A 12,842-nucleotide genomic window follows, 5' to 3' on the forward strand; every position below is an offset into this window, starting at 1 on the left:
AAGATTTCTGATGCTCGTACTCTAACAAACTGCAATGGCATGTTCTTGGCTTTCTGTGCTGTGAGCATCCTTACTACAGGGATTGCTTCCAGTGGGGGCCTTTATGAGACTGGGAGCCAAACAAAGAACAGGGACTGTGATTTTCAAGATTTCAAAACAGCTCAATACCCACTGGTGTTATGGCAGTGTGTTTTGGCAGTGACCCTCCAAGGTGTAGTAAGTAGCCCACAGAGAGAGATGGAAACCACATCAGTGGTGTTTTCCATTACACAGTGTGGTGAGGACCATGTGTGGTCACCTGGGAGAGAGATTATGGGCTGGCAGTGGTCCACGGGCACAACTAGTTTAAAAACACCAATGTAATTTGTGGCATAGATAGTGGTTTTCTGCAGCCTTGAAACCTTTCAGAAAATAAACAATATTTTCTTTTATGGACGCACCTTACAAATCTTTCCATGAATTGCATGTATATGGGTTATACAAGATACATATGTCTTGTATAAGGTAATAGCCCTTAAGGGAGTCATCACTCAAACATCAAGCAACTTTTGACACAGTAAGCAAAGTTTTTTATGCCGAAAATGGGAAGTCTAAGTAAGTATATATTCCTCATATCGCACATACATTGATTTTTACCTATGATATTTACTAGTAGATGCTAAAAGAGCACCAGCGTAGCTATTATATAGAGTATAGAAGTGCACGTCAGGGAGGAATGGAAAGTTTTACTCCAATTTTAGTAATCCCTTTCCCTTATACTCTGAAAATTCACTCGCTTTGGAAAGAGGTTTTAGTGAAGTCTACCATCATTCCCAAATGTGACACTGTTATGTTCAGCACTGAGGTTTCAATCCATACTGCCAGGCTCCCTGTAATTTTGGATCTAGAAGTTTTCTTTTAACTACCTTTGATACATAAACAGAGGGGGGGGGGAATTTAGTACCAATTACAAAGGAAAATATCATTGTTTAACAGCTTGCCTGAAAAACCACTGCTAATGTTGAAAGACTTCATAATACCAGGGGAATTTTTATGTTGTTCAGATTTTTATATAGCATAAAGCAAAAAGAGGCTCTGCAGGGAAATTTACTTAAAAATTATTTACATTTAAGTAAATGCTGCTGATTTACTTAAAAATGGCAGTTTTACTAAATGCAGGCTTCTCTTTCGGTTTAGTTGATTTGATTTTAAAAAAGCTGTGAAAGCAAAGGCTATAGGAGATTTGAAAGCATTTTCCTTTTAAAATAATTAGCTACTAATATCTAGCTCTGGTGAAGAACTTCAGAGGTACAGCCTCAACTTTCATTGCCCGGTTCCCAGAGGAGGCTAAAATCCCTCTGCCTGGTGCCTTGGCTCTCTGGTTCAGGTTAAGTGCAAGGCTGCTCAGTCTTCTCGTGAAAGACAGTTAAAGGAGGATAACTGTAACATCCTGGCACCCTTACCTAGGAAGTGAGATTGGCTTTTTAGGCAGAGGGTGTTCAAACACCCATTTCTACCTACCAAGAAAATGCCCTGAACACGAGAGGCTGGGTGTGCCTAGGCTCTGCTGGGCAAGGGCTTTGGGAGTTGTGACCACATAGACAAGGACACTTGTGGGGAGCCCAGGGCTCTTCATCTACTTGATTTTATCCTGTCCTTGAGTATAGAAGTAGAAATATTCCAGAATACAAAACTCCACAGTTGGGTGCACCCAAAACTAAATTCAACTTGTTGGTAATTTATTTTTCACTGGTCTTTCTCCCGGTTTGTGAATTTCATTTCCTTTATATCCAGTGGCACACTTTAAAATAGAGCAGTGGGTTCGTATCTAAAGAAACACAGGCAGGAGGAGCCTGTGAAAATACCCCAGTGTTTGTGGGTACATGGTATGTTGCGTGGGAAGTTCATTTTTGATTCAATAAAAGGCCCATCAAGTGGGAAGGAATCAGCAACAGTTCCCTTGTTAAAATCTCTGTTCCTTTCACTTTCTATTGTTGCTTCACCTGTATCCCACACAATGCAGCCAGGCCAGCTCCGTTAACAACCCCAGCATCAGCGCTTTGATGAGACATGGTTGCATCCCTTGAAACTCAAAATGCTTCTTAGAGGCCATGGAACAAGCAGCCTGCATGAAGTGAAAGCTGCTCTGTTCAGCCCTTGTCCAGCCTCAGGTCTGATGGAGAAACTCCGATAGGAGCCTTTGCATGCCAACAAAATATTTGCAGAGCAAAAAATAATGGCACTCACCTCCACAAATATAAATCCACTGAAACAGAGATTGCAAGCTGTTGCTGTAAAATGCAAAGAGGTTTTCCAGGACTCGAAAGTACAAATTCATGGAAGACCTGCCTTTCTTATCTGTGTTAAATTCTTTGTGGGGATTCTTGTGCATGTCCTCAGGTCTTCTCTGTATGACACCAGCTGGATGCAGGAACACACAGGCAAACGTAAGCCACAAGGCTTTAGATAACATGCAGATGCATTGAAGTTCGTTATGTGGTTTTGTGAATCACATTTTGCAGGTGTATTCCCTGGATACTTACGGGGGCCAAATGCCCCCAAGGATGTTTTGACACACACTAGTTGTAATAGTTTGCTGTGATGACCAATACCTCTGGGGTGGCTGCTGCAGGCACAACTCAGAACCTCTATAGCCCAATCGAGAAGAGAGTCCTTGGGACTCACTTTCTTGTGACTTGTAGAAATACCACCCAGTAATTGTCCTTTTTGGTTTTTTGTCAGGAACACGGATTTTCTCCTGTTTCTCTTCCCCAAAACATGGCCTCAAGGGCTTGCCAGTTCCCAGGTTTGTAGGAGGAAAGCTGCTCAAAAAGGGTCAGGCTGAGAATGAGGTTTCATGGCCAGGTGCAGAGAAGGAACTTCCAGATCCCACCGCAGCAGTAAGTCTTGTGGCCAAGCAATGGGTATAGCCCCTCCTTTTTATTTTCTGCTGTTGTCTGACTCCTCACGAGAAGAACAGCTATGAACTGGTTATTCTGGTATTTTTCAAAAGGGAAGTCACAGAAAGGAATATGCAAACCCCAACTTATTTTTAATGCCTTCTTTAATAAGTACTGAATGTTCTCAGCACTCCAGGGGAAGCAGAAGGAGTAGTATGTGCAGCCTATTTTTAGACTCTGAAATGTTACTTCCAGTGCATCCAGTAATGTGTTACGGCTTTCCAAATGGTAGAGCAGCCATTGAACTCATTTAATTTCTCAAACCCTATCTAAAATTCAGTAATTGTCTTCAGCTGTCTGAATTTTTACTACATACCATTAGTCTGGCTATGTGGAAGCTTTCCATCACTTTAGCCAACCTGTCATTGCCCACCAAGTAAATGCCTTGCAACCAGCAATATATCAGGCTCTGATGTGGTGGCAGCTGCATAAACCTGCCTGTCCTGGTTTCAGCTGGAATAGACTTAATTTTATTCTTAGTAGCTGGTACAGTGCTATGTTTTGGATTTAGGATGAGAATTATGTTGATAACACACTGATGTTTTAGTTGTTGCTAACCAGGGCTACTCTAAATCAAGGACTTTCCAAGTTTCCCATGCTCTGGGAGCAAGCAGGTGCACAAGAAGCCGGGAGGGAGCAGAGCCAGGACAGTCAAAGGGATATTCCATACCATAGACCATCATGCTCGGCATATAAACTGGGTGGAGCTGGCCAAGGACCACCAGTCCACCTCAGGGACTGGCCAGGCATCAGTCAGCTGGTGGTGAGCAACTGTATTGTGCATCACTTGGTTTTTATTTCTTTTGGATTTTAGTCTTCTCTCCCTTTCTCTCCTTTTCATTAAAATTGTTGATCGTGGTTTTGTTGTTATTACTGTTATTTTATTTCAATTATTATTTTGTTCTTATCTCAACCCACAAATTTTACCTTTTCCCCAATTCTCTTCTCCACGCCGTGGGGGACAGGAGAAGGGAGCAAGCAGCTGTGTGGTACTTAGTTGCCAGCTGGGGTTAAACCATGACACTGCCTCATTTCCCGGATCCCGGATCCCGTATGGAGGAGGTAACTGCTCCTCTGGCTGTGAAAGTCAGCTGCTCCCATTCAACCCTTCTGTTTCACAGGAGGAGATTATAGGAGGTGTTTTCAGAACTCAGATTTCAAATGTGTAAGTACCAGCGACACGTTTGTGTGTACACACAATTTTCATCTGCAGACTTTCCAGCTCCACAGTTGCTGGAAGGATTGAATCCTTTGTGGGCACCCACCAGTGCAGGAATATACCCTTACACAGCCATGGGGTTTGCAGCTCATCAGCTCATCTCAGTCCCACATTCAAGTTATCCGAGTTGTCCAACCGGGCTGCATGGTGAGTGAAAGTTACTTTGCATGAGTCCCTGTGAGAACAGCAGAACTTGGCCCTCAGATACTGGTCTCCAAATATTTATGCATCCTTCATCCATCTTAGTTTTCTTGTTAATTCTTTAGAACTTTATGTTTTCTTGCTAATTCTTTAGAACTCTCTGTTTTCTTGCTAATCCTTTTCATTTCTTCTCTTGTCTATTCTCCTGCCCATGAAACATAGAATTTGCACAAGCTGAGGATGGCAATCTGAGTGTTTTCTCTAATAAAATATATTTAATATATTCTTGCGTTATTTCAGGGGTCTTGTCTGCTTAGAGTATTTCTCGTAATTTTTGCCATTTTATGAACTACCATTTGCCACTTTTGCTAGCTGTCACATTGAGCATACATCCTTCTCTTGCCTCTCTCATACCACCCACTTCAACACTGGTCTCTCAAGCTGTTACTAGAGCACTTTGCAGGAGTCACGTACATTGTGAAAAGGCGATCCAGTTGATAGTTAGCACAAAAGTTCCCACCAACAGCTCTTAAAGAAAGTGGGTTGCCAGGCTTAGCAAGGAAGTTCTTTCTCAGGCTAATAAATGGTTAATAGCAAGAAGCCAAATATTAGGCATTAAAGACCAGGTTGCTGGCAGGTTGCGCGAGGTTCTGTACCAGGATCATTCAATGCATCCTATATGTATGTACATACATAGGCCATTTTGTATGAGTGTGACACATTCACTTCAAGGTACTGATGGAAATGAGGCAAGTAGCAATGTGTGTGTGCTACACAGTCTGAAGATAATACAAAATAAATCACGATAGTCAAATCTAAAGCTGACTGCAAAAATTGTCACCAGAACATTAAATAAGTGGGCAATAAGCTTGCAGGTGAAATTGAGTGCAAAAAAAAGCATAGTCAAGCACAAGGAGAAAATTATACCCATCTGCAGCCTCTGATTTATCTCTTACGAGCCAGCCGAGAGCTCTCAATGTCAGTATGACGAGTTGCCTGAAAATATCACTCGGTGCTGGAGATGCTCAGAAGGGCAAGTAGGTGATTAGGCATGATGTGGTCAGTAGTATGACTGCTGCAGTGGAGTACAAAATGTTTGTGCATTTGGAATTTATACCTTATTTTAGGTAGTGCAGCTAGAAAGAGTAGACAAGTGTTCGGGCATGCAAACCCTTTTCTGTATCTCAGGAAGAGAGACCAAAATAAGAAACATCATTATGTTGCCATATAAAAGCATGTAAATGCATCTTCAATATTGCTTGCAGTGGCCATCATCCCAGCTTAAAAATAGAATATATTTGAAAACTACAGAGATAAGAGGCATGGAATAGCTTCTTTTGAGAATAGAAAAATGTAGTGTTAGATGCTTCAGCATAGAAAAAAAGATTAGACATGGGACTCTGCTGGAAGCATACACAAGAATTGGTGCTCAAGTGAAAATTAATAGGGAAAAACAATTTACTTTTCTCAAAATACAAGGACTTTGGACATCTAATAAGATCACCAGACAGTAGGTTTTAAGCAAACAAATTAAAATGCTTTTTATGCAATATATAACTGAATTGTGGATCTCTGTGGAACAGTTTTGCACTGTCGTGAAGGAGATGAATTTCAGAACAGACAAAATTGTGGGGATACATGAAGATCAGAAATTTAGGTGTCATACTTAGAGGTCAGTGGCTAGAAGAGGGAACAAATGTCGAAATGCCCTTGTGTGCACAGGACATTTAACAGACTTGTGAAAATAATTTATCCCATGAAAGCCCTTGGTGTAGATAAAGATAGGGTGTTCTCTGAATTAGCAGTATGAGTGCAGAGAGTTAAAACTTACTCTGATATGTTACAAGACTTACCATATCTGCAAACCCAGTTATGCCTTATTTTAACCCCCTGAATTTCCTACACTTGTCAGATCTTTGCTCTGTGGTGAGCCAGTTGATCCTGGCTGGGTTTAGACATAAACCCCCATAATCCATGGTCAAATCTTAAACAAGCACAGATGCCCAGACACCTTTTGTGTTGTTCCCCTGGCTGCTGGGGTTGCATTTCTGCCTCCTCTGATCTGTACTGTTTAGCAGCCACCAAATTATTTCCTTACTGCATCCTTACAAAGTCCCAATGAAATTTCCTTTTCTCTATCAGCTCCTGCTCAGGCTTCATTTGCAGTTGTTTCCTGCACAGATTTGGCTTTTCCAACTCATTTTGCCAAACGATTAACACTTGGTAAGAGTTTGTGGCAGACACCGGCTGAAGGAGTGGCACAGGGACACCTCAAATACACGCTGCCTTAGTTCATGTTTAAGAAGTTTTGCCCACAGAATAACGTCAGCCTGAGGGTTAAAGAAATTGCATGTTCAGCTGACAGAGCCATGCCAGGAGATGGCCTTGGAGAGACACGGCGATCACCTGTGGGGCAGTTTGCTTAGGAGAGCTTGTGTTGTTCCTCTAACCGCTATAAAGTCCGCTGGGAAAGTAACTCCCTCATCAGCACTAACTGTGCCAAAGAGCATTTGCCGCTTGAATTTGGACATCGGGCTAAAGGTCTCTTCTGGCAACAGCTAAAGGCAAAGGGTGCATTTGGCAAATGAGGGCTCAGCAGGGGCAGGGAGCAGAGGGTGTTCATTACCCAGACTAGTCTGTGAGAGCCGGTGCAGAGTGAACGGCTCCCTGAGAGCTCCTCTCCTCCCCAGCACCTTTGGAGCAGCTTTTACCTTAACACAGCACTGGGTAGCCCCAAGCCTGTGCACAGGAGTGCTACTTGATGCCGTGCTGAAGTGAAATATTGCACTTCACCTCCACTGCCTCGCCTCAGCTGCTCTCGCACTTGCTAATGGTGACAGGCTATTTGGCCCAGCTGCACAGATGCCCTTTCATGTAGCGTTTGCCAACTGCATCCTTACAAAGTCCCAGTGAAATTTCCTTTTTCCACATAATTCAAGTCACAGCAGCTCCGGGAGCATCTTTTTGCTCAGATCAAAGCTCCAGAGCTCTGCAAGGGCAACCTTCAACCTTTCAGAGCTGTGCCCAGTCGCTGTGCCTGCCCCAGCAGTGCTGCCAAAGGAGTGCCAGTTGCTTACCCAGGAGGGGCACAGGCTGCTGCAGCAGCCACAGGGCTCCTGGCAGCCGTCTATCCCCATGTCACCTGTGCTCCTTGGCAGACCAGCCAGGGACGTGCAGACGTTTTGCAAATGTCCCAAAGAGTCAGGTCATGGCACGGGAAGTGGCTGTGTGATACCCTGTCGTTGTAAAAGCTGTCCTTGGTCCCGTGCTCAGCATCGTGTGTCCTCCCCTCCAGGAGGCGTGAGCCATGAGGGACCAGGTGTTTGGGCAGCTTTTAACATGGGCGGCCCAGATGGGGCAGTAGCTGGTGGCCATAATTGTGCAGCAGCACAATAGCATCACGGAGGGGTGAGCACAAAGCTACTTCCCCACGCAGCTGTTAGACTGTTTGTGCCCCCAAGCCTGCAGACTGACACCCCCTACATTTCACATCACAGCTCATAGAATTGTAGATCTGATTTGTCACTGCTTGAGCACGTGCATCAAATCCATATTTAAATGGTTGTTTTGCCTTTTCAGCAATAGTCTACAGGAGCAAACCGAGAGGCTCCGTTTTACGTTGCGTTTTATGACAGCCAACATTTAAGCTTGTAACTCTTGGCAAGCGAAGGATGACAGAGCTCCACTGGACTTCCCCATCCATTATTGTGTTTTGGTTTACTGTCTGCCTTTACTTTTTGCCTTGCCATCAATACACTCCTACATGCTTTACTGTGCACCCTTAATGCCTCCTCTTCCTCCACTTGCCCTCGCCTGGCTGCCTGCACCAGCCCCTCTGCCAGGGACGTGGCCCCTGTGGCCGGGGCAAGCTTGGCTGCGAGGGGTGCACAGGGGATAAGCGCAGGAGGGGTTAAGTGGCATGTTGGTGTCTCCAGATCAGAGAAGCATCAGTTCAAATATCTGCTTTCAATTCCTCTAAGCAAAGGGGCAGCAGTTTTCACTGCAGAGCAACACCTATGTATACTACAGATTTTCCGTGGGTTTTTTTAACTACTGACAGGAGACAAATGTGAAATGCCGCCCCATAACAGCCTGCCTGTAAAAATGATTTGTCGTAGTAACTTTTCCCTCCTTTTCCAGCACCTCTTGCAGTCTGGATAGATTTTTGTGTATGTTGTATTAACTTAGGAATCTAGGGTGAAACACTAGAACAAAACCAGAAGAATATGTTTCCTATTAGGATATGAACTTGTAAATGTTTTTATGTTTCTCAAAGAATACACAAGACTAATTCATAGCATTTACCTTTTTCCCATCTACAACAGACTTACACAACAGCAATACCAAGAAATCCCATGGGCTTATACCTGATTTAAGCATTTGTGAGGAGAAAATGTGTATAAGGGTGAGAGAAGTTGTTCCAACTTGTTGGTTGGGAACAGAAAAATTAAGTGGCAAGTGGTCAAAGTAAAATACGCAAAATGTACAAGAGGAAAGGAAGAATGCTGTGCTGCATCCCATGTAAACATCAATCCGATGCCAGTCTGGAACCAAGCGTGGGGACAGGAGAAACACAAATTACGGTAAGAAATAAGAAAGGGAGACTCACAGGTAGACATAGCATGTGGGTTACAGTTATAACATGAAAGTAATCCACCCACTGGAAGAAGTCCGATGAGGGCACAGCCACAAAATTAAATTATTTCAGCTGCACCCCATTTGGTTTACTCTTTTATTGATGCATTTTATTTGATGCACTGTCCTAAATTGCTTCCCATTTAGGACAGTGCATTAAACTAGTTTTCTGGAAGCTTAGTTTGAACTATCCTTGTCTTGGGGGCCAGGGTTTACAGAAATCCATCTAAAACTGAATTTCTTTTGCCTCTTTGCTGTTTTGGACAGCCTGGTAAGATTTTGGGGGAATTTTCTGTTCTTATTCACATCTTCACCTCTTCCCTACAGCAATTAAGTAAAGATGGACAGAACAGGCATAACTGCATCCTCAGGTAACTAGTAGGACTGGATATAAAGGCTGGCATGTGCATGCATGTGAGAGGGTGGGAAGCTGGAGAGTGTGAAGAAGTTAGCAGTCCTTAAGGCTTAAGGCCTCCCTTCAGATCTGTAAGGTATATTCCCTATAGAAAGAGAGATGACATGAGCTGCCTCCAGCACCCCATGACCTACCACACCCCCGCCCCCAGAGTCACAGGGGTGGCTGCCAGGGAAGTACAGAACCAGGGTGTCCTTCAAACCCTTCACGAGCAAATGGCCTCATCACTGCAAGTGGTGACGGGTTTGATGGTATTTCACTGGGCTTGTGTTGAGAGCCCAAATTTGAGAGCAGAGAATCACACCAGTAATTTATAAAAATAAGGAATAAGCTCCTCAAAAATACAAATCTGAAAGGAGTAATAAAAACATCAGAACAGTTGCTCAGCAGAGGTTCCTACAGAAGAAGCACAGTCACTCTTTCTTACTCTTACAGCAGGAAAGCAGCTGCACGGCTAAACACTCTGTTCCTGAAAATTTAGCTGTCTGTGAGAGCAGGTAAATGAAACAAAGCATAGTCAGGCCTCTTGCCAAATTTGTGTGTGTTCCAAGGTCATGCTTTGTAGAGCAGAGCTTTTCCAAATGTTATAACCCCTCCAAAACATTGCGAATTAATAGAATGTAATGGAAAGGAATGGAAGGGAACAGAACAGAACAGAACAGAACAGAATAGAATAGAATAGAATAGAATAGAATAGAATAGAATAGAATAGAATAGAATAGAATAGAATAGAATAGAATAGAATAGAATAGAATAGAATAGAATAGAATAGAATAGAATAGAATAGAATAGAATAGAATAGAATAGAATAGAATAGAATAGAATAGAATAGAATAGAATAGAATAGAATAGAATAGAATAGAATAGAATAAGAATAGAATAGAATAAGAATAGAATAGAATAGAATAAGAATAGAATAGAATAGAATAGAATAGAATAAGAATAGAATAGAATAGAGTAGAATAGAATAGAATAGAATAGAATAGAGTAGAGTAGAATAGAATAGAATAGAATAGAATAGAATAGAATAGAATAGAATAGAATAGAATAGAATAGAATAGAATAGAATAGAATAGAATAGTTCAGTGGAAGGGATCTACACTGCCTGGCCATGTCAGGGATGATCAAAAGTTAAAACACATTATTAAGGGCATTAAGCAAATGCCTCTTAAACACTGACAAGCAGGGGGCATTGACCACCTCTCTAGGAAGCCCCTTCCAGTGTTTGACCATCCTCTCAGTAAAAAAAATGTTTCATAATGTCAAGGTTGGGCTTGAAGCTTTGAAGCTTCAAGTTTTGAAGCTTTGAAGCTGATGAAGCTTTGAGCCATCTTTTGTCCCTTAAGAGAGTCAACAGCACTCTGTAGTTTGGTGTTGTCAGCAAACATGCTAATGGTGCATTCAACTCCTGCATCCAGATATTGATAAAAATATGGAACAGAATTGGCCCTAAAACTGAGCCCTGAGGAACACTGCTGGTCACCGGTCACCAGCCAGATGTAGCCCCGTTCACTACAACAATTTGAGCTCTGCCATTCAGCCGGTTCTTCATGCAGTGCATTTTGTACCTGCTCATCTCACAGCTGGACAACTTGTCCAGAAGGATGCTGTGAGGGACAGTATTAAAAGCTTTACTAAACTCCAGAAAAACTACATCCACCTCTTTCCCTTCATCCACTAGGCAGGTGACCTTGTCATAGAAGGACATCAAATTGGTTAAGCAGGACTTTCCCCTTGTGAACCTGTGTTGACTGTGCCTGATGACTGGATTGTCCTTTAAATGCCTTTCAATAGCACCCAGTATGATCTTCTTTATAATTTTTCCAGGAACTGAGGTTAGGCTAACAGGTTTGTAGTTTCCTGGGTCTTCCCTCACACCCTTCTTGTAAACTGGAATGCCACTAGCTAGCTTCCAGTCAGTGGTGACCCTCTCAGACTCGCAAGACCTTTGGTAAATGATCAGGAGTAGTCCTGCCATAACATCCACTAGCTCCTTCAGTATTCTGGGATGAAAGTCTGGGAAGAAGTCTGGAGCCATCAGGCTCCATAGATTTGTGAGCATTCAGCTGATACAGCTGGTCCCTTATATTTATACACACACATGCTGAAATTGTAGTGTATATATATATAGAAAGAGTGTGTATATATAGCGTGTATATATAGTATAAGTGTGTATATATAAGTAACACATCTATTGAAATACATATACAAGAAATTATGGAAGCTAGGGCTCAAGACTAATTGTGGCCTGCATTATTTAATGAAAGAGTATGTGAAGCCATTAAAAAATTCATACCAGAGGTACACAGATAGGCAGAATGAGCTTCCATTAAGGATAGCCGTTTGATGAAAGTGTGTGTTTGGGATGACCTCTAGCTAGATGCCACTCTTAGAGACGCTGAGGCTGTAAATATTTTATTAATGAAGAGGGCCTGCTGCAAAAACTCTGGAGTGAGAGCGTGCACTGAATTTTGCAAGTGGAAAGGACTTGGTGAACAATTTTTCTGGCCAAGGAACAGATCCTGATAATGAGGAGAAATTCGGGTAGAAAACTATAGAATTTACCCTCTGACTTACTTTCTGATTTTCTTCTACTGTGTAAATAGCCTGAGACTGCAGGCAGGTTAACATAGCCTTAGGAAAGAGACCTAAACAGGTCCAAAAGCTGGGGATCATCTGACCAAGCATGCATCCCAGCAACTGACGTTTTTGCATTTGCTGACTCAAATGGCTGCAGTGACAGGTCAATACTCCCAGCAGAGCAATGAGTCACCCCTATGTGTGCCAGTTTCTCCCCATCAGCTGCAAAGAGTCTAGAAAACTAGCTCAGCCTTGCATGTCTGGAGGGGAAAGCTTCCAAAAAACCTTGTAAGTTCCCTTGAGTGTGAACAGGGTGAGTAATTTCTAATGCAACATCTATGACAACATCTATGAGAGCCCTGCTTTCACTGAGCTGCTGCAAATGTGGAGCTCGCTGAGATGTCAGATAAGACACAGAGCTCCAGAAGCACAATTTCTATAGGGAAAACCCCTAGCTGGAGTGAGGTGGCCCATCCCAGGCTTGCTGTCACACTCTGTCTTCGTATTTTTGTTCACCTGAATGTACAGGGGTTAAAGCTTAAGGAAAAGGTTATATAGTCAGCTCCAGGTAGAAGATGAGGCATATCTGTGCATCCTTCTGGCTTGCAGGATCCCACCACTAGACCTTAGCCTTCTCTCAGGATTATCAGTAAGCTCTGCTCCCCTTGACTCTCTTTCAAGTTTATTCTCATGGCTAAGCATGGCTAGTTATTTATCCCCAGAAGTACAGGGACATGGGGCTTGAGCACCCACCAGCACAAACCCATGGGGTGAGCGTGCCGCACCTACCCACTGCGCACACCGCCCAGAGCAGCCAAGAGGCGACTGCTGCGACCCTGCGCTTCCATGTTGCTCAGCAGGTGACTTTTTGGATGCTGCAAAATTTACTTGTTTCGGTTTTAGCTGCAGTAAT

This window comes from Falco naumanni, chromosome 6, assembly GCF_017639655.2.
Source record: "Falco naumanni isolate bFalNau1 chromosome 6, bFalNau1.pat, whole genome shotgun sequence".
NCBI classification, from domain to species: Eukaryota; Metazoa; Chordata; class Aves; order Falconiformes; family Falconidae; genus Falco; species Falco naumanni.